We start from the raw sequence: 22,856 nt of genomic DNA on the forward strand, positions 1-22,856 counted from the left end.
CTGCAAAAGGAGATGAAAGAAGAAAGAGTTACAAAAGGACTAGTGAGATTGAATCCCAGGGGAAAATCCTTCTGAGCGAAAGAACTGTGAGAATGTGAAGTTGTTGCCCAAGGTAGGGACCGCAGCCTTGCTTCTTGAAGTTTTGCAAACATGCCTGGATGCAGTCGGAGCCCACAGACCTTGGGGGACAATGTCTGACTGGCAGGGGGCAAGTACAATATGATATAATGAATCTTTTCCATTTCTAATTTCTGTGATGCGTGTGAAATGAAAACATTAGTCATAGACCCCCTAAAAAGCAGGACATTTCAATGCTGGCCTGATCACAAAGATCAGGATTAATGTTCGTATCTGGGGTCTTAAATTTTCACACTCTGGTGTTCACAGGGATGTTCTGCAGTCCACTGACCTCACACTGTTGCTTTCCAGCATTGGGTACCTCAGAAGGTGTGAGTAAACAACAGAACCAGTTAGGTCAAATACTTGAGGACCATCCTATGTCCCGTTCTACCCTACGGGGCTGGAACCATGTAATGCCCAGGAGAATTTGCTGCTGCTTCCGTCTTGTCATGTTCTGCTTGACATCACCAGGATGAGTGAGGCCCATCCAAGCTGGCTTCTGTGTCCTTTTGACATGTCCCCGTCATGCTTTGAGCAATTTTCTTGTTTTCCAGAGTGACAAGATGTTCTAGGCTCATCTTCTACTTTCCCTACCCCCGTCTTGGAATCATCTGTTTTTCTAAGGCACTCTGATTTTGCAGCAGAGAAGAGTGCTTAGAAGCCAAGATTTGGGCACTAGGTGTGCTTTTTGTTCTTGTGGTGTCCCTGCTCCAAGGCCTCTTCAGTGGGCAGAACTGAGAAACAGACGTGTGTATATATGTGTACATAAATAATAGCTATAGATATATGTGTATATATGTGTCTGCACACACACAGGCTGGCCCCTGCAGGCTGCTTGATTTCTGACGCCTCAGGCCAGGTTGCCCCCTTCATGAACACTCTTCTAATCCTGCTTGATCTGCCCTAGTTTTCATTTCACAAATTATCTCTTTGTTTCTAGAGTTCGTTACATCTCTTGAGTCTTTAAACTATTTCAACGACTATGTTTTCATTTCCAAGGTTTCAAATAAGCTTTTTTATTTATTTATTTATTTATTTGTTTGTTTATTTATTCATTCATTTTTTTGGGGGTACACCAAGTTCAGTCAACTGTTTGTATACACATATCCCCGTATTCCCTCCCTTCCTTGACTCCCCCCCTCGAGCCCCCCCCCCACGCCCCAGTCCTCTAAGGCATCTTCCATCCTCGAGTTGGACTCCCTTTGTTATACAACAACTTCCCACTGACTATCTGTTTTACAGTCAAATAAGCTTTTAAAATCATATTTTATCAGTTCTTTCTTCTTTTTTCATTTTTTGTGTTTAGTTTTATAAATTTTTGTTCATTTTAAATGTCATCTTTCTCTCATTTATCTCTCTGGGCATCTGAAGAGTATTTATTTCATTTACTTTTTTTTTTTTGTGTGAAATTCTTCCAATACAGTTTATTTCATTTGAAGTAAATTTATGTTCAGGTTTGTTGGCTAACTTTCATAGTATTAGATTTCTTGTGTTTTAGAATTTTGGATTGAAGATTTATTTTAAGTGGGAGCTTTTGTTGTAGTTTTGTTTTTTTTCTCTTCCTCAATGTCCAGTTCTTTTTCTTTGTTGTCGTTTAATTTTTGGCCTTTATCTCTGGGTTGTCAGGCCTCAGAATTGAGCTTTGATGATAAACTTAATTCCTTGTCATGAAGATTTGTCTCTTTGCTCCCATCTTCCTTGGCTCACAGCGTCTTATGAATCTATAGCCCTCTATATTGTGTCAGTGCCCTTTTATCTTCCACCTCCTTCCATAATCAAGAAAACCCCAAGCCCCATGGCTTCATGCAGAGAACCTGACTCCACACCTAGTTGCAAGTGGAGCACTTTTAGTTCCTATTACTCTGCCTGACTTCTGGCAGCACCTGGCTGCCACTGCTTCTGACTCTAGAACCCAGCAGACCCACAGCCTCAGCCCTGATTATAGATAAAGATATTTTGAGTCATATCTATATATTAGATATTTCTTATGACTTCATCTTTTTCTGTTTTTGTCTGTTATTTGGAAGAGAGGGGAAGCCAAATTATGAAGTTATGGAGCTACCTTGCCTGGGAATCTTATTTTTTAAATGTGTAATTCTGTGAACCATGGACCTTACTTAGTGTAATGGGACTTCTCTGTAACTATTAGCCACATGGACTCTCTTACTCATGCCCTTGACTCTGGAAGGCAGGAATGTGCAGCCCTTCACTTACTATTCCTAAGTATGGGAGGGTCTTACTATTGGAGGATCACAGTGTGACTCCTGGAGGATCGAAGAGCTACTCTTGGGGGATCAATCAGATTTGGAGTTCAGAAGATGGTGAAAATCAGTTCTCTTCTCTTCCAGATTATTCCAGTCCATACTGAGTGCCCTCACATGGGCCCAAGAAGTCTCTCTTCCCTGGTCATCCCCTCCCTTCTTCCCCTCCCTCATGATCCTCTCTGCATGTCCCAAGGTTCCCTGTTCCTTCTCCAAGCTTCTGTTTGTTCCTCTCAGTGGAGCTGGGCACTGGTGGAGGTGGTGATGCTCGTGTGCTTCAGGTCCTGCAGAGGGAGGGGAGGTCGTGAAGAAGATAGGTTGCTCTCAAATATTCTGAGAGCATAACTCTGGTATATTATTTTGTTAAGTGTCTTGACCTCTTTTCCTTGCATTTCAAAGATCCTCTTCTGTTAGGCTTTGTGGCCAGGTTCCCTGAAGGATGATTTCTCTCCCAGTCCCAGAAAGGGTGTGTGAGGGGAAATTAAATCCCTCCTCCCATGCTTTTGCAGAATTAAGTTGAACCCCATGAAATATGACAGAATATAAACCTTTTGGAAAATTTCTGTTGCGCATTCTGAGTTTTTAGACTCAACAGACTGAATCTAAGGTTTATCTTGAAACTCTAACCCACCCTACAAAACTGAATCAAAATAAGCAACACTTTTGAGGAATAAACTAACAAATAGGTAGAATCCAATTAAAAGCATATTTTAAACATAAAAGGATTATGACAGCAGTAGAATCATTGGTTCATTTTAAGACAGAAGACTTCTAGTTTATGGGAGTCAATTTCATTTCTCCAATTATTTCAGAAGCTAATAATATGGTAAATACTTGAGGTTATTTTACTTTATTTGAAAAATAATTCATATCCGATTTTTTTGGTTCTCTCAAATAAAATCTATTTGGTGCCTCCAAAGGCTGGAAACCCTTGTTTTGCATTCTTACCCAGTTCAGGTTTTCTGCCTCTCAGAAAGTTCAGTTTCCTTGAAGTTGTACAGGGTCTGGAATCAGGCAGTCTTATGTCAGAATTCTCTTCCGATATTCTGATTTTATTCACTTTGTTCTAAAGAAGAGCCTCTTTTTAGACAAGAGGGGCAATGGCGGTAGAAGCAAAGGGCCAACTGTCCACCCTCACTCCCAGTCTCTAGAGGAAAGAAGTCTTGTTAGAGGAATTAGTTTGCTGCTCCAAAGCTTTTGGAGAGTTATATTGTCAGGTACCAAGTTCTGGGGGATGTGTAGCAGATAAACGGCTCTTTTGACCGATGACATTGGTACTTGATCATCTGCTAGAACAACTGAGAAAGGAGGGCATCTGAGAGCGGGAGAGACCACCCTCTGACCAGGAATTCGTAAATCCAAAGGCCTCAGTGACCTGCAAGACCTTGTCCTAGTTTGGGTGGCTCCTAAAAATAGACCATATTGTAATGACACATGCATGTTTTATAGTCCCATTTATCTAGGTATGACAATATTAATTGAACTGTCAAATTGCTGGAGACTGAGCTGCGCGGTACAAATACTTGGAATTACAGAGAAGGAAATTCCCAGGGGGTCAAGACAGCTAGACTCAATGTGGAATGCAAAACTCACAGGGGTGATGCCTCCTGTCCACCTTTATCTGGTCAGAGATTCCAGGGAGCTGCCTGGCTTATTCATGCTTGAGTGATTACATTAAGAAGCCTGGTTCTTGCAGAGGTGTCTCAGGCAAACATGTTGTGTGCACAGCTGGTTCTGTTACCTTAAAATACCAGTTAGCCTTGAATTAAGGCTTTGATGAAGGATTTCAGTGTTGATCTTGGGAAACTCTCTACACACTAATTCAAGAGGTGTGTTAGCTAAAGAGTTTGGGGCATAGGTTTGGAGATGTACTAAGAGGGGAAAGGGAAACAAGGCATTACTTTCCATGTTATCTGCCTCTGGATGTGGAAAGGTGTCAGCCCTTACCACCTTCTGAAATTTGGGGTGGGAATTAAAACACAGATTACCACTGATTTAAAAATGTTTAGTTCATTTCATTATGAATGCAGCGTTTAGCATTTTTTTTCCTCCAGGGGTATATGATTGTGGCAACTCTATAAGATACAAGAGGGCAATTAACTCTTGGTCTTGTAAATAGCAACCTGGAATTCTAACTGCCCAGCATCCTCTGAAGAATTAAATTCATTGAGACAGCTCAGTTTTTGAAGCTGTCATGAAACCACTTCATTTTATGTTTGAAAACCTCATCTGAGTTTGCTATTTAAAAAAGTGCTGTAGGACTTCCTAGGTGGCGCAGTGGTAAAGAATCCGCCTGCTAATGCAGAGGACACAGGTTCGAGCCCTGCCCTGGGGAGATTCCACATGCCACGGAGCAACTAAGCCCATGTGCCACAACTATTGAACCTGTGCTCTAGAGCCCGTGAGCCACAACTACTGAGCCCATGTGCCGCAACTATTGAAGCCCACGTGCCTAGGGCCCGTGCTCCAGAACAAGAGAAGCCACTACAATGAGGAGCCCGTGCACCACAATGAAGAATAGCCCCCGCTCGCAGCAACTAGAGAAAGCCCATGTGTAGCAACGAAGACCCAACGCAGCCAATAAATAAAATAAATAAATAAATAAATTTATTAAAAAAAAAAGTGCTGTAGTGTGAAATACATGTGCCTTAAGGAAACAGTCCTGGAAATCTCCAAGGCAGGTGAGTTCTCTGCCTGGTTGGTCTAAGAGAAGCACCATTGTATAGAAATTTTAAGTAATGTCTAGCTGCCAGCTTTCATCCAGAAAGCTGTTGGGAGAGTGAATATATCACTTCCCTATTTTCCACTCATTGCCTTTACCAGTTACCTCCCAGTTGGGATGTATCGTTTCCACAGTACTGACTGTGTTCACTATTGCCTCTCTTCTAAATGAGATGATACATGTAGAATTAGTTTGTAAATTGTATGCCTCACTTCAATTGTTTTCCTTTTTCTTACTTTCATATCTCTGTTTACTCCATTCTCTCCATTTGGAGCCCCCTCCACATCTCAGTGTTCACCCAAAATCTTCCCAGTTTTCTGAGGTTGGCATATAGCCACCTGGAGCTCACTAGGTGTTCAGTACAATCCCTAAGTAGTAAAAGGGTCATCCCAAGACACAGCCTTTTCACGAAGCACGTCCAGGTCACCTCCCAGTGATGCACCGATTAGGTGGCTTCCTGCTGTGGCTACAGGCGCGGTTACCATCTGCGGGGCCACCATCACCTGGGGGCCGCTGTCACCTGAAGCCCTCAAGCTGCTCTGTGCTCCCTGGAGCCCTGCATGTGCCAGAGTCACACTACGCCCAGGGCAGAAGTGGAAAGCATGGCTATGTCCACGTGTCTGCTGCTCTGTGCTTTAAGGGTACTATTCACAATGTTCTGCTTTGTCCCAGTTTCTCAGTGAGAGTTCAGAGTAAACACAGCTGTACCTTCTAGACTAACATCTCCCAACCTCCCTGTAATTCAGATAATTCCAAGTTAGAGACATCTTTGCTGTACTCCATCCATCTGCTTATTTATTTCCCAAACCATTTGCTGAACCTTCTAAGTGTCAACCATTGGGCCAGATACTTAGGATACAATAGTGATATGTAGATAGAGCCCTTGCTCTCAGGAAATTAGAGGCATGAGACTGAGCACACTTTGTGTGTCTGCTTCTCTCGCCTTTAGGTGTTTTCCCTATCAGACTTCGCAGACTCTCAGCAAGTGGACTCTGGGCAAGTCTGTCCCGCTCTTCAGCCAGGTGAGGCCAGGCAGTGTAACGTGGCTGCATTTCACGCGCTGTCCCGGATGGTGGAGGTGGCGGGCAGTGGGAGGGGGTAGGGAGGAGGGAGTCTCCGGGCCTTGTGTTCACTCCCTCCAAAGATCACACGTACGGGGCTTACCTTCCCACACTAACCTCTGCCTGGCTCAATGTCAGGACTCCCACCCTTGGTTTCAGGAGATTTATAAAACTGATGAGCTATTGAATAGGCCTTGTCCACAGGGGGCAGTTTGGATGGGCAGGGCAGATCCTTGGGTGGTATGCAGGTGTTAGAGGAGGCGCTCACAGGTGGAAACGAATACAGCTGAGTTGATGCTCTGCACAGGTGATAAAGGAGTTCACGGGAATGGTGCCTGAGAGTCTGCAGCTCTGGGCTGGGCAGCCACGTGGATCTTCGGTGCTGGTGACTGGCTTCAGTTGGGCAAGAGCCTGGGCCGTCTCTCAGAGCTGATCCAGCTCCTTCTGGGTGGTCCCTCCAGGTCTGGCCGTCGCTATATAGATGCATGGATCCCTGTCCAGCTCAAGCTTCCCTCTTCCTAGGCTGGGCAGCGCTCATCTATCCTCTATACACGCTCTCTGGCTCTTCACGATTTTTTTCTCTCCAATCCATTAATTCGAGAAGTTTCTCAATGAGAGTGCTATTGGCATTGTGATAAGTAAATAATACCCTCACCAATATTTTCAACTCACCCCTACCTCCCACCTCCACCATGCTTGAGAGTGAGGTACCTCATCTCTCACAGATCAAAATTACTGGCTTATGGGCCAAAGTCCAGGCTTTGCTTTCTTTAGATTTTAGCTTTTGATTTTCAAAAATCTTTCTTTTTCACTCAGAAAGGCTGATTCCTACAACACAAGCATGTGTGGCTTTCCACATTCTTGTTTTTCTGATGGATTTTAACCATCTATGTAGAAGTTCAGGAACTGAACATTAAAAAGTTCTCTTTGCATCTCTGCTGTAACTCTGCCTGGGGCAATGAATATGTCCTGGTGACTCCAAGGAAAATCATTGTTTAAAAATTTCAAATTTCATCTCAGTGCCTGTGTCTGAGGCTCAGCAGAAAGAAATAGAGCTTAGGCCCTAGTAGAGCTCCTCCCGACATCACCTCTAACATCCTAATTTGCCACCCCTCCCTCCACCCTTTTATCAAGTTAGAAAGAAACATAGTGTGTCCAAAGCTAAAACAGGAAAGCCATTTGCTAGGAGAGAGAGGCACTGATTTAGCAAAAAGAGCTGACAAAAGGCATCTCTAGTTTGAGACTAACAGATCTGTAGCAGAAGGCAAGGATAACTTTGGAGAAAATTCAGAGTAGTCCAGGATTCCAGGGCCTCAGGTCAAAATTCAGAAAATTATTCAGGAAAAGAGAAGCCTATCATCAGAAAAAATGTGTGAAGTGGAAAGGTAAGTCACGAAAGAAGATATATACACGGCCAAGAATATTTGTCTTGTTTTACCAGAAACTGAACAGCAATCAGAATGGCAAAGAATAAAAAGTCTATTAATGCTAAGAGTTGTCAGTTGGGGTGGGAGGGGTGAACATTTGTCTGCTTTACCATTAGGATAGTAAACGTGTGTGTCTAGAGCCTTCTGGAGTATAATTTGACAATAAGTTTTGAAATCCTTAGAAAAAGTGTACTTTTTTTTTCCTTTTTTTTAAAATCACCTACTTGCAAAGATTGCTCAAACCTACATTCTGCTAATCTTTTTATTTTCTCTTCAATTCACGTGAAAGAAAATTAGGCATCCAGAAGAAACTTAAATTGAATCTCTAGTGAATTTGAAGGTCTAAAGTTTTCTGTCTTCTTCCATTTGACCATGGTCCTCATCCTCAAAGAATATGTATCTTGTAAGAGGAAAAAAATAATAAGCAATTCACTGTCATGCTAGGTATAACGTGAAAAAATTCTGTGAGAATGGTTAGGGTGTGCAAAAAAGGGATTAGTTTGTTTCTAGTTGCCGTGAGCCAGGAAGGGCCATCTTGCTGTTTTTTATTTTTAAATCTGATAATTTTATTAACTGTAATATTATTTAAAAATGCATACAGGTGGAACCACAAAATCTGTATCATAACTTTTCACTTCCAAGGTATTTTGTTCTATTCAGGCTATTGTAGTGTTTAAGCACTTATGAATTAGTTGCAAATACAGCTAGCTGAGATACTCAATCCACTAAAAACCAATTAATTAAACTTATCTAATGTTAATTACTCACCATTGCCTGGCAGATAATTGGTCCTCATTAAATATATGTTGATTCCGTCTTCCCTGTCTTGTGTGTGAGAATGTTTAGGGATTATGGGGGATTATTAGAGTTATTGGAAATCTCAAATTTGAACTGTATACTATAGACCAGTATTTTGTTATTTTTATGCCAGGAAGACTCTAAGGCTCACATTGTTTACATCTTTTAGTGAATAAAGAACTATGCCAATAGTTTTTGTGAATGTATTTCTGAAAAGTGCAAGAAAATGTTATATTTGCCTTAATCAGCAAGCAGGTTAAATATTCTTTCTGCAATTTCATTTAGGTGTTTAAATTTATTTCCCAAACCTTCATGAATACCAAAGGGTAAACTCAATCTCAGCACACAATTAGTGACTTTATATATACGATTCTCATTTGCTCATTACAACATGTAAGTATAATAGTCTCTGAGCTCCACAGCCCAATTTCTTCTTCCCCTTGACCCTGCCAGCCCTTATTTCACTCTGGCTTTGTGCGATGACCTCCGCCCCTGCCAGCCTTTTTGTCTGGTCAGGCCCACATACGCGTAACTGAAATATCATGAATTCCAGATGAGTGGGATCCAAATTCGTGAGGTTGTTCTATATGCTTATTAATTCCACTGCCCCACACAGGTGGAAATGTGGTTTTGAGAGATGTTGGACACTGTGAATTTTCCCTGTGCATTACAAGGATGGAAAAAACACATGCTAAATAACTCAACTGACTGACTGTGAAAGCTCCTAGTACACAATAGCTCTTAAATTTTTATAATGGCCTGGCTTACCTTTGGTGGTCTTGTTACTAGGCGTTAGTAATTATACTTTGGTACTCTGTCTAACGGTGGAAGCATGAGGTAACGATGCTTTATGATTTCTTAAAGGAGTTAATACCTGGGAGGTGCCTTTGCCCTTTTTCACCAATTAAGCAGCATTTCCTTGTCTCTTAGCTTATATTAAATGCATTTAAGAGGACAAAAGAGGTTCTAGAGGGAATAAAAATGTACCGGACTGAGATTTTAAAATGGACTTAGTAAATGTCAAATCCTGCATCCGCGCTTACGGCAGGAATCTAGGTGTTGGTCTGCATCATCATGTGTTTGAAAGAACCCCAGCTGCTGTAGTTGAGAGCCGTGTGTGTGCATGGAAGAGAAAGTGGAAAAACTGGGTCAGCATGCTGACAAACAGTAGGCCAAAGATGGCTTTCTTTTGAAAAAGGTAATTGAAACAAAGTGCTTTTAAAGTTTCACTTATTTAGTTGAGTCCCAATTATTCATTTGTTTGACGCTGCCTTTTCTTTCTCAGTTCATGACTAAGACTGTTGGTTCTGGTGTCAGACTTTCTGTCTTTATCTCAGAAATGAGGTAATACGGAGTGAGTTGTTGACTTTTGTAAGCCCTGGTGTCCTTATCTGGTTAATGGGGATGGCAATAGCATCTGTCTCCTAATGTTCTTATGTATATTAAACGAAACAGTCCTTATAAAGCGTTTAAATAGCAGGATGCCTGGCTCAGTGGACGCTGTTAATTTATGGGTGTTTCGCCATCTACAGACGGTGTTATTTCTGCTGTAGACTTGAAGGATGTGATATATTTTCAGTTTTTTTCACATATCACAAATCATATCTCGTTTGATTCTTCCCACTGTTCTTTGAGGTAGGCGGGGCAGCAGTTATTATCATCCTATATTAGTCAGGGTAGGGTAGGCTGTAGAAACAAAAAGACTCCCCAAAACCTTAGTGGCTTAACCTGATCAATATTTATTCCTTGTTCATGAGACAGTCCAAGGAGGATATTTTTGGTTAAAGGACACCTTTCTTTTTAAAAAATTTTTTTAATCTTTTTATTGAATTTATAGTTGCTTTACAATGTTTCAGGTGTGCAGCACAGTGATTCAGTTTTACATATATATGCACATATTTTGTTTTGGATTCTCTTCCATTATAGGTTATTATAAGATATTGAAAATAGTCCCCTGTGCTCTAAGTAGGTCCGTGTTGTTTACCTCTTTTGTATATAGTAGTGTGTCTATGTTAATCCCAAATTCCACATTTATCCCTCCCCTGATATCCCCTTTTGTAACCATAAATAAGTTCACTGGTATCATTTTTTTCGATTCCACATATAAGTGATATCTTATGATGTTTGTCTTTCTCTGTTTGACTTCAGTTAGTATGATAATCTCTAGGTCCATCCATGTTTCTGCAAATGGCATTATTTCATTCTTTTTTTAAGGCTGCATAATATTCCATTGCATATATGTACCACATCTTCTTTATCCATTCATCTGTCAGTGGACATTTAGGTTGCTTCCATGTCTTGGCTATTGTAAATAGTGCTGCTATGAACATTGGGGTGCATGTATCTTTTCAAATTCGAGTTTTCTCCAGATATAGGACAGCTTTCTTTCACAGGGTGATTCTAGAATATATTTTTTGACTTTGCCGTCTTCAACATGTGGCTGTCTAGGCCTCCATCATTAACCAGATGCAATTGGTGGGAAGAGAAAAAGAGGGCTTGTCAGCTTCTTGGCCTGAAAATGGTGTAAACACCACTTCTCATATTCTGTTGGCTAGGAACAACAGTCACACCATCGTGCCTAACCACAAGGGAAATAAGGATAGAAGAAGATGAAACATTTATGGTGAATAGCTGATAATCTCTGCCACATATTCATTTAACAGATGAAACTGAGGTCCAGGGAAGCTGAAGTGATTTGCCCAACGTGATGTAAATATTTGTAGCCATCATCCAGCGTGTTGGGATATGTGAATCCTAGCTGGAATCATAACAGGGCAGTGAAGAGGGCATAGGAGGCAAAGAAGGGAGAGCTGACGGAATAGAGGGCTAGCCTTGACACTGGCCTGGAGATGCCACACCAAGCAAGTTCCCTGGGGATTCTCACAGCAGCTTCTTTAGTGCCAAACTTTAGCTTGCACTTTGCTTGCCTTTCTTGCTGTTTCTTGTACCCATTTGTAGATGCCTAGTGGGCTGCTAGTCCTGGGTGAGGGAGTTTCAAACCTCCATTGAGATAAAACAATAGCACCTCTCCAGCTGCTATTGTTGCAGGCATCCTGGCTGCAGGCTCAAGGAGAAAACCTTGAATCAATTTGTCTCCTGGAGGCCAAAGGGTTGGCTGCCTGCCTTTCACAACTTGTTAAAATGAACACTTAGACTCTGGGGGGTGCAGCTAAATCTGTGGGGTGATTCTCACCCTGTGATCCTTTCTGCAGATTTTTTCAGGTTCTGGGATCTCAGTGTCACAGTGCTGGGGCGGGGAGCGCTGAGCCTTCCATCTCTTTTCTTCTCCGCCTGAAATGCTTTTAAATGTAACACTTCAAATTTGCTGGAATTTTGCCCAGATACCTTTTCTCTCCCAGCTGGACTCACACACTCTCCCAAAGTTGTTCCTTTAGGACGAGAGTCTCAGAAGTCCATGGCTCCTCCCTTTCTGAGGCGTGATTAATACCCAGGTCACATATGCATCAGACACACTCTGAGGGGCTCCCCCTCCACCCTGGCCAATGGCCGATTGCACCAGCCAACAAGTTTTGTTTTACTTGACATGAAAGCTGGTTGAAGTGAAGCAGGAGACATGTTTTTGTTTCTTTAATAAATAAAAGTAAGGACCCTGTACATGAAGAAAAGTAAAAGTCACTCCCCTGAGGTTTTTAGGCTTCCAAAAATAGTCCCAAACGTAGCCAAGGCTAATGCAGCCAGAATTTCCATGGAAAGCTTCACTGGTGAGGAAGAGGCAGTGCCAGTGGGTGTACAAACAGGCCGCCGTCCTCCCCCCCCCCCCACCCCTTCCTGTCTCAGTCACTGCGAGTTTAGAAAACAGGTTTTTGAACTAGAGTTCATTTTCTGGTTTGAGATAAAGACAACAGAGGCAGCAGCAATATTTCTTTAGCGTGGAATCCAATTTGGGGGTTGCAGGGGGATGGGTGAGGTGGGCTTCTGACGGGAGAGTGGGGAGAAATTTGTATCTGTCAGTCAATGAGGGAAGATTTCTTAAAAAAAAAGGAAAGATGGGGCAAGAAAAGTATACTAGGCAAACTGATGTTAAAAAAATTCTGTTTTCAAGTAGCTTTTTTCTTCCTCTGGATACTTGATTATTCACGGCAAAGGTGAACTGGTTAACAGCGTGAAACTGTCTTCTAGTATTTTTAGCTGGAGGCCCCTCCCCAGCGTCGCTCTCCAGTGAGGGGCAGCTCTAGCAGACAGCCCACCTGTGGATCGCTCCCCTTGGCCACCTGCAGCAGTGCCCAGCTTTGTCATCTTGAGAAAAACGGTCCAGAATGAACATTTGTCTGCTTAGCATACTTTACTGAAGTTCAGGGTTTTCGGGGAGCTATTAGAAATGTGAAAGAAGAAGACCTGCACCAGCCGGGGTGATCGCACCCCTTCTGCTCTTGGGCCCCTTACAAGTGGTGGTGGCTTGGGGAAGTTTCAGGAATACAGAATGAAAAATAAGCACTTTGTTGTTGTTGTTAGGGAGGGAGGGAGGGTCACGGGGATGGTTTTAGCTATTAAAAATTCAGCTCCGCTTGGGGAAGAGTACATAGTGCTTTAGAACAGATTTTTAAAAACCAATCTGTTCACTAAATCAAGGTGATCTTCAAAAAGGGCTCCAAAAGCAAAATGAGAAAATCTTCTGAGGGGTACCTAAGCTGACTAAAAGAGGCAAATGCTCTTCCCTGCCATTTCCAGACATTACTTGATTTTTCTCCTGTGCCCTAATGTGGATGGATGTGTATGGGGGTAGAGGTGGGGGGTGTACGTGTGCGTTCAGAGGGGTTTTATTACGAAGATGACCTATCGGAAATGTGCCCAATACTCCTCAGTTTGAAAGACAGAAGAAAACAAACTGGAATGGATGATGATTATGTGTTATTTTAATGTATATTTTGCTGTGGGCCAAATAATCATGACAGGGAAAGGACTTCTAGGAGCAAGTCCCCAAAGTCATCTTCGCCTGTGGTTGGGGGAGGGGACGAGGGGTCAGCAGGGGCTGGGATGAGGCCGTCATCCTTTCCCACAACAGCTCATCCGCTACGTTGGGTTCTTCAGGTAGGGAGGCTTGTTCAGAGAAACTGAAACTGGATCCCTAGTCTTTCTTCAGAAACTTGGTAGCCCTGCTTGGTGAGGTGATCAAGCGTTTGATGGCCAAAAGAGACAAAGGTGTGTCAGATTTTCCTTTGAGATAATGGGGGACTGTGGAAGAGCTCACAACTGAAAAATAATTCAAGGCATATTTTCATTCTCTAGTCTGCAGAGAAATAGTTTTAAAAGGAACTTAAATTTTTCAAATGAAACTATAATCACAGTGACTGAGGTGTGGGTGTCTGTCTGTCTGTCTGTCTGTTTGTAGCTGAGAAAGAACTTATGCATTGCAAAGGAAAACTCTTTTTGGGCTAGAAGTACGTGTTTACCCCAGCATGCTGAAAACTCTGAGATTCTGTGAAAATGTCCATTTCTCACGCTTCTAGTGTTGGTTGCCTTTTTTGTTCAGTTTTAGCTATACCCATGCTTAAAAGGGGGATCCTATCCTGTATGTTTTGATGCCAAACCTTCAGATATTTGTTTTGTTAGAAGAATATAATGTCACATAATAAATGTCTTAGTCTTGGGACTTCCCTGGTGGCACAGTGGTTAAGAATCTGCCTGCCAATGCAGGGGACATGGGCTCGGTCCCTGGTCCGGGAAGATCCCACCTGCCACGGAGCGGCTAAGCCCAGTGTGCCACAGCGCTTAGGCCTGCACTCTGGAGCCTGCGAGCCACAACTACTGAGCCCACGTGCCGTGACAACTGAGGCCTGCTGGCCTAGAGCCTCTGCTCTGCAATGGGAGAGGCCACTGCAATGGGAGGTCCGCACACTGCAGTGAGGAGTGATGCCACGATTAGAGAGAGCCCGCACGCAGCGGCGAGGACCCAGCACAGCCAATAAATAAATAAAATAAATGAATAAATTTAATAAATAAACAAATTTAAAAAAAAAAGAAACGTTTTAGTCTCATGAAAGAAACTTTTCACTGTGAATGTTCAAGAACTCAAATCCACCAGTGAATTCACGTCTATGTAATGGGAAAACATCTGGGTAAAATGTACAAAGAATCAGTTTATAAGGGAGGTTGTTTAACAGTACATCAGATTTGCAAATGTTAGTACACCCTGGCAGTACACCTGTTGTATAAAGCAAGGCTTTCTTTTATATAATAACGCCCGGCCCCCTTCAAGCTTTCTATCATAGATTCACAAGGTTCAGTAAACAAGCCCATCTTCACCATATGCTGTGCCTTTTACCACTTCACAGACTTTGGTTTTAACCCTGTCCAGTCTTCATCTTTCTGACCTGTCTCCATGGGAAAGTTTCTTTCCCTTCCCAGTGACAGTTTCCATTGTCTTCAGACCAGTGTACTTACATCTCCAGTAATTACAGTCATGGACTGTTGCCTGTCTTGTAGGACACGTAGATGTCACCCCTAATCTATAGTGGAAGAAACTGAGCCCAGAGTGGTAAAAGGGACTTCTCCATCACCTTGTGAAAATAAGTATTACCTGCTTTGTTCCCTAAATATCTTTCAAGGCTATCACTGCCTCTCTCTCACCACAACCACTGCCCCAGATCAGCCTCTGTCACCTTTTCTTTGGGCCCTATTGTAACAGCCTCTTGTCTGGCCTTTCCTGATCCTCCCCTGCCCACTTTACACTGGCTTTTCTACTAGAGGTAGATTAATCAGTCTAAAATATGGCTACGGCCACTTCTGTGCTAAGGTATTCGTTACGTTTAGGATGAATCCCAAGTTTCTTAGACCAGTGGACCAGCCGCTCTGTGACTTGACCCTTAACTGTCTCTCTAGCCTTACTTCCCATCCTTTTTACCTCACTCTCATGCTCCCTTAATATTAAACTGCTTGCAGTGCCCTGCATGTGTACCACCAACTCTCACTCACCTGTGCGTGTGGTATTCCTATATCAGTCTGATGTTTTGGTTGCAAGTAAATGAAACCAACCCTGGTTAATTTAGGCAGAAAAGGAATTTATTAAAAGGATATTGGGGGACTTCCTAGGTGGCACAGTGGTTAAGAATCCACCTGCCAGTGCACGGGACACAAGTTCGAGCCCTGCTCTGGGAAGATCCCACATGCCGCAGAGCAACTAAGCCTGCGTGCCACAACTGTTGAGCCTGCACTCTAGAGCCTATGAGCCACAACTATTGAGCCCGTGTACCGCAACTACTGAAGCCCACGTGCCTAGAGCCTGTGCTCTGCAGCAAGAGAAGCCATAGCAATGAGGAGCCTGTGCACCACAATAAAGAGTAGCCCCCACTCACTGCAACTAGAGAAAGCCTGCGTGCTGCAACGAAGACCTAACACAGCCAATAAACTAAAAAAAAAAAAAAAAAAGATATTGGTAGTTGTTTTTCTCTTTCTGAGAAAAAAAAAAAAAAAGAGAAAGAAAAAGGACATTGAGCAGCTCACAGAATTACCACAAAGGCTGAAGAACTAGGTCAGGGGCTACTGAGCTGAAACCAAAGCTCAAATCGTGCTCTGGAGCAGGTCTGCTGAGGTTGCACTGCTGTAGCCCCCTCACTGCAGCCTGTCCTGCTGCACCCTGACCTGGGGGTCGGGGGCTGCCCATTGGCACCATGGTCCATGGGCGCTAGACCTTGATATGGGCTGCTTATAGTGCCAGGAGTGATTCTTTTGTGATCTGTATTTCTTTGTGTCCCTAGCTCCCAATTTCACATTTTTTGGCATGTGTATCTGCTTGTCTAAACCTAAGTCACGTGTCTGTCCCTAAGTGCACAGGAAGGGAGAAAGAAAGTATCAGAAATATTCTCCGTCTATGCTGAGAATCCCACAAAGCTTCAAAAAGAAGGCAATTGCCTAAACAAAGGAAGGAAATTCAGATGTTGCAGAGCCAGAAGAGTGATAATTGTCCAGTACGATTCTTCAGCCTTCACGAGCTGCCCATGTCTGCTAACAGCTTGCTTGCTTGCACTGGCTCACCTTTATTCATCTAGCTAATGCTTGCTCGTGTTTTAATATGAGCACAGGTGTCTTTGCCTCAAGGAAGTCTTCCTTGCAGCCAGGTTGGGATTTGTTTCTCCCTTAGCCTTATGGGCCTGTTTATGCCTTATCACTTGTGACATTTTTTTAGGTTCCTACATAGGTATTTGTATTCAACTCTTGTTTTTAAATTCCCCAAGGGTAGGAGCTGTGCCTTAGGTGCCTTTGGATGCCCAGTGCCTATCACAGGGTTTGGCTCATGGACATTCCTGGTGATTTTATTCATTCCTTTGCTCACTCTTCGTTGAACTGCTTTGCCGATGATTATGCACGTAATTGGTGGCAGAGGTGGGAGTAAAACTCAAGTCTCTTGACGTCAGTGTTTCTAAAGTAACAGACACGGGCACGTTCCTTCTCTCCCTCTCTTCCACTCTAATCCTTATTGATTTTTTCCAATGGTTTAGATTTTACCAGACTTCATCATTCGCCGTGGGTTCCTTTCCCAACCATTGCCATGGCAAATGGTTAAAGCAACCCAGATCTGTTGAACTGTAGACTGTGAACCTGTCCTGGATATGGAACAGGCAAATGCGGAGAACTTTTGCGAAAATATATGCAGCTACAACGTGGCTCTGAACAATTGTACCTCGCATTGAATTAGGTTTCTTTGGTGCAGAAGTTCTAAAAGATCAATGCTTTGGCCTGTGGACTTTCTGGCCAAGAAGTGCATGCATTTTTAAGAGGAACATAAACACAGCTCATGCTGGTTATACAGCCGCTTGGGTAGATGCATTTATACTTCATCAGACAGTTGGTCCCTGGGTAGAAATGTGGGCCAAGGGCCAGGAGACCCTAGTTCAATTTCCAGTTAAGTCATCTCTGTTTATTTCTCACAAAATACATATTTAAAAAAAATTGAAATTAAAACGTCATGCTTAAAACACTCTACAGTAAACAGAGGTCTTAAAAGAAGAGCTGTTGCCAGCAGCACTTTTTGTTAAAGCTGTATCCAATTTAAAGTTTACTTTATACCCAGGGTACAGCATGGTGTGCAGAGTGCTACAGAAGTCACTGCACATCTGATCTGACATTTCAGCAGGCCTTTTCTCTGAACAGGATACTCACATGCTTGGGACCTGGCTTTGGGCATTGGTGGATGCACGTGGACGTGTACATGGGGTATTGGACATTAGGCGTGTGCCTCTTCAGCCCGTTCCTTTCTGCTGCGCTCCACAAACGTCCTGTTGATTTTACCTTCTACGTATCTCCTTTCTCTTTGTCTCCTCCTCTGTCCTGGTCCCTTTTCTGTCACCTCCTGATTTGTCTCTCTGAATCCCCTATTGCCGCTATCCATCAATCCTGACTGTTTCACTTGCACCACCCTCTCTACTTCATACACATATGTGGCCTCCTATTGCTCTTAGGATAAAGGCAAAAATCCGTAACGTGGCCCAAGCCCTTAGATCTAGTCCCATCTGGCTCTCCAGCTTGGTCTGGCATCCACGCCCATAGCTCCTGCTTTCCCTGGGGCAGCCATACTGGGCTGTCAGCCTCACGAGCTTGTGCTATGTCCCTCCCGTCCCAAGGACACACTTAGGCTGTTCTCTCTGCTCGGAAACCTCTCCCCAAAGCCCTCCCATCCCACCCACCACATGCTCTTCACCTACTTAATGCCCACCTATTGTTCCAATTTCAGTTCAGAGGTCACTTCCTTAGGAAACTCTTCCCTACCCTCCTACTCCCAGTGAGACCCTGTCGTTTATACTCTTACAACATGACAAGAACATTCTTTTCCATTTGAGCATTTATCATCATTTGAACTTACACATTTATTTCTGTGATTATTTGAATAATCTTGGTGTCTGTCCTAACACTAATGCAAACATTTATCAAGCACTTACTGCATATTTGGCAATTTCTAAGTCCTGTCAAAGCATTAACATATTTAATTCTCACAAAAACCGAGGAAGTGTGTCCTATTACTACCCTTCTTGAGGGCTTAAGTAACTTGCTCACAGCCACACAGCTAGTTAGCATAGAGATGGGATTTGAACCCAGGCAGTCTTGTCCCGAGGTATAAAGATTTAATCAAGGCACTGCATTGCCTTCTTAGTAGACAAAGATTTCGCAAACTTTGTTTCATTATTGACCTTTCAAGAGCCCCTTTTAGGCATGCTTTACTGATCTCCCTCACATGAAATTTTAATACTACAGATACACTGTTGTGGTGGGCAGAATGCTGTCCCATCCTGTACCCCTCCTCCACCCCCCCGCCCCGGACATCCACATCCTACACCCCGGAACCTGTGAATAAATGCTATTGCATGGCATGGGGAAATTATGGCTGCTGATGAAATTAAGGTTATTAATCAGATGCCCTTGAGCTAAGTATATTATTCTGTATTAGCCTGGTGGTCCCAATGTAATCACAAAGGTTCTTATAGGTGAGAGAGGGAGGAAGGAGAGTCAGCAGGAGGGAGATGCGGTGTAAGAAAGACTTGACTGCCATTGCTGGCTTTGAAGATGGAAGAGGGCCGTGAGCCAGAGAATATGGGGAGCCTTTTGAAGGGCGGCCTCCCTGCAAAAGGCAAGGAAACAGATTCTTCCCTAGAGCATGAGAAGGAACACAGCCCTGCCAGCACCTTGTTTTCAGTCCAGGGAGACCCATTTCAGATGTGTGACTCCCAGGACTGGAAGCTAATACATTTGTGTTATCTTAAGCTACTAAGTTGATGATAATTTGTTACAGCAGCAGTAGGGAAATAATACAATGAATACAACTGTGTGTCTGTGTGTGCATACGCGTACACATACATACAGTTGCATGTATTGCATGTACTGTATGCATATCTGTGATTTATACCTAAAATGAGTAAGTTTCTCTTCACCACCCAGGACCCATTTTCCCCCTGATGGCAGTGTTGCCTCTGCTGGGAATGCATGCGTTGGGCTATAAGAACAAGAATCATCTCTGGTTTCGACCACTACGCTAGCTCCTGTTCCGAGTATAGTGCCTGGCACATAGTCGGCACTCAAGAAGTGTTTGTTGACTGAGTGTGTGAATTAACAAGTGGATGAGCGGCTATGAATGACTTGAATTAAATAACTTATGAAAAATAAACAGGGCTAAAGAACTCCACGTTGCAAGTGAGTGAATCAGTGTTTTTGAATAACTGTGAGACTGCAGGGCTGTGAACGCTGTTCATCTCCACAGATTCGCCAGTGTCCAAGGGCACCTGTAGCATTGGGTTAAGGTGACAAAGGCACAGCGGGCGGGGCCTGGCAATGGTGGCTCTGGGGTGTGCAGTGAGCACAGCGGCAGGCAAATAGCCTCCGTCTGCCTGAAGTCTGGGGGGTAAGTGGATGAAGCAGCCTCACGTATTAGGCAAAGGAATCAAGATCTGCTGTGAACTGGGTGAAACTTCTTGGTTTATCAGCAATCAAGCTTTCTGTATACTAGGCTCCTTTTCTACGCTATACACAAAACCCAGGTGGAGCCAAGAGCCTCAGGGGCAGACACTAACCCTTTTCCCCTCTTCTTGTCAAGTGTCCATTTCAAAGGAGTTTTCCAGGGCCAGGATTTTGGTGGCCTTGCTTTTGCAGGAGAACTCATATCACCATGTGGTTTTCTGGCTACTTCCCTGGCTCTGCGGAAGGTGCAGGCTCTTCGCGGGGCCTGCTCTGTGTCTGTCTTGTGGTGATGACGGGAGCGCTAAACTCCTTTGGATGACAGGCTATGCTGGCTTTGGTTCTGGCCCTGGCGCTGGTGAGTTCAGTACATTCCTTTCCGACTCTCTTAGAGATGCTGCGTGGGACAGTCAGGCAGAACCAGCCCATCGGGGTGAATCCAGGGGGTTGAAGTGCAGGATGTGCCGAGCTCTGCACTTCCATGCCAACGGGAACTGGAAAAAGTCTGGAGGATGGTTGGGAGGGGGCTGGGGGTCTTTGAGGAGGTGGCCAAGCTGAGTGTGGGGCACAGCGCGGCCCAGGAGGCCTCTGGGGGAGTAATTTCTCAGGCCTCAGAGCCTCGCTTGGCAGAGTCCGCCTCTTCGCTTGATCTCACCACATGGCAGTGCTGGTCTCCAGGGCCTAGCATAGCTAACAAGGAACACTTGTCTGGCGTTCATGTTTACAAATAACTTCCCTGTGTAAGATCTTGGGATGGGGAGTTTTGAGGGGTCTGACCTAACCTCTCTGTGGTTGTTTTGTTTCCATATTTTAGCAGTCATTGATTCCAATGCCTACTATGTGCGGTGATAACAGCAAACACGAACATTTGGAGTGTATTTTCCATTCAATGTGTTTTTGACTTCCATTAGCTAATTCATATCCAATCCTGTGAGACTGGGTCTTATGCCTTCATTTTTCAGATGAGAAAACTAAAGTTTAGCAAAGCACATGAGCGTACACTGTTCATTAGGCTATGGAAAATAATAGCATGATCTACCAAAATATGTATGTACCATAAGTGCTTATATTCCTTCGATTCGCAGAGCACTGGGAGTAGTCATTATTATTACTCCCAGGTGACAAATGTGAAAACTGAAGTGCAAGATGGCTAACAACTTGCCCAAGCTCAGACAGCTACTTAGATGGAGGAGGATTTGAACTCAGGGAACCTGGCTTCATAAACTATAGGTTCAACCACGGTGCCATTCTGCATCCCTACGAAGTGGTCTTTCCAGTGCTGAATTCCACACCCTTCTTTCATCTCTACCATGGTACCTTTCTATGCCAAGCAATCTGAGAAGGAAAATGATAATGTTTCTGCTTACATTCTGGGTGGGGGAGTTAAGTTGTGCACCAGATTATTTTCAGGGCAGAAGGCCGTGTGTACTAAGCAGAAGTCAAGAAATCTAAAAAAATGGTACTGATGAACCCAGTGACAGGGCAAGAATAAAGATGCAGATGTAGAGAATGGACTTGAGGACATGGGGTTCGGGGTGGGGGGTGGGGGCGAAGGGGAAGCTGGGACAAAGTGAGAGAGTAGCATTGACATATATACACTACCAAATGTAAAATAGATAGCTAGTGGGAAGTTGCTGCATAACATAGGGAGATAAACTCAACAATGGGTGATGACATAGAGGGCCAGGACAGGGAGGGTGGGAGGGAGTCACGGGAGGGAGGGGATATTGGATATATGTATAAATACAGCTGATTCACTTCGGTGTACCTCAGAAACTGGCACAAGAGTGTAAAGCAATTATATTCCAATAAAGAGCTTTAAAAAAAAGAAAAAAAAAAAAGAAGTAAAGGGAGCTCTGAGGGACCATGAAGAATGGCCCAGGAGACTTATACCCTGTGGTATACACAGCCCCTTTCCTGATGATCTTACCCATGCTGGCCTCCCAGTCCCAAATTCTCTCTTAATCTGGTTGTCTTGGATTAGTCATTTCAACCTCAGATTTGGGGGTCTGTGGACCCTGCCTCTGGGAAATTTCTCTTAGAAAATTTCTACCATATGCAGCATGACCAGAAAACATAGAGGTCACTGGCAAGCAAACTGCTCAAAAGAAGTATCCTAAACTGTCTCATACCTGGTGCCTGAGGACAGAGACCCTTTAGGCTCTCGTTTTCCTTTGCTGGTTTCTTGGAAACTTGGAAGGATCATCTATGGTTGCCTCTGCTAGGTGCTGCCTTTTCTTTTCCTTTTTCTTTTCTTTCTGACAGGAAAGTAGGATTTATTGGTGGGCGTGAGTAAGGAGGGGACAATGTTCTCATGAACGTAAGTCCTGCCATTTGGCCAGGGGGCCACAATTAGGGATATATTTGACCCCATAACCATCTGGGATAAGCTGCTTTTCTGCCGCAATGTTTTCAAATTCATCCACATTAAGCTTAGTAAATCTCTACTTCTTGGAGACGTAGATCTTCTGGTGGTCAGGAAACTTGAACTTGGCCTCACGTAGGGCCTCAATCACATGCTCCTTCTGCAGCTTGTTGCAGATGGACATCATGACATGGCCAGTGTGGACCCTGACCACATTGCTTACCAATCTGAAGCCTAGATTAGGGACAGCATGCCAGACATCAATGTCCACTGGAAAGTGCTGTCTCCAGGGTCCCATAGAGGAACCCATACAGGCAACAGGCTGCATACACTACCAAGGAGGCTGCTGTTTGTAGCCATTGCACACCAGGCCCCCATGGGGAAAAGAGCACAATTGGCTTAATTGGCTGCGAATAGATGCTCCTTTTTCTAATCTTGGATTGAACCCAGCACTCCAAGGCTACTTTCTCCCAGCCACTAGCCCAACTTAGCCTTGACATGCCCCTCCTTGGGCATCATTTTCTAAATTGAAATGTCATCTTTTGTCTATATTTTGCGAACTCCAAATTACAATATGTAGGTTTGGCACATATTTGCATACTTCTGGGAGTAATGATTTAAAATGTTTGAAATTAGAGGTGTTGTTAATTTCTTAAACATACATTTACTGCCACACTACCACCATAATTTTGCCAGAATCCC

At 43.7% G+C, this 22,856-nt stretch overlaps 1 non-coding gene across 1 annotated transcript; it reads right to left on the minus strand.

The window, feature by feature from the left end:
• Positions 1-22,432: 22,432 nt before the first annotated feature.
• LOC130854693 (small nucleolar RNA SNORA70) lies at positions 22,433-22,567 on the minus strand. Its single transcript, XR_009054134.1, has one exon. It is a non-coding gene; the product is annotated as a small nucleolar RNA SNORA70 (small nucleolar RNA).
• Positions 22,568-22,856: the final 289 nt, after the last annotated feature.

Source organism: Hippopotamus amphibius, chromosome 5 (genome assembly GCF_030028045.1).
Source record: "Hippopotamus amphibius kiboko isolate mHipAmp2 chromosome 5, mHipAmp2.hap2, whole genome shotgun sequence".
Taxonomy (NCBI): Eukaryota; Metazoa; Chordata; class Mammalia; order Artiodactyla; family Hippopotamidae; genus Hippopotamus; species Hippopotamus amphibius.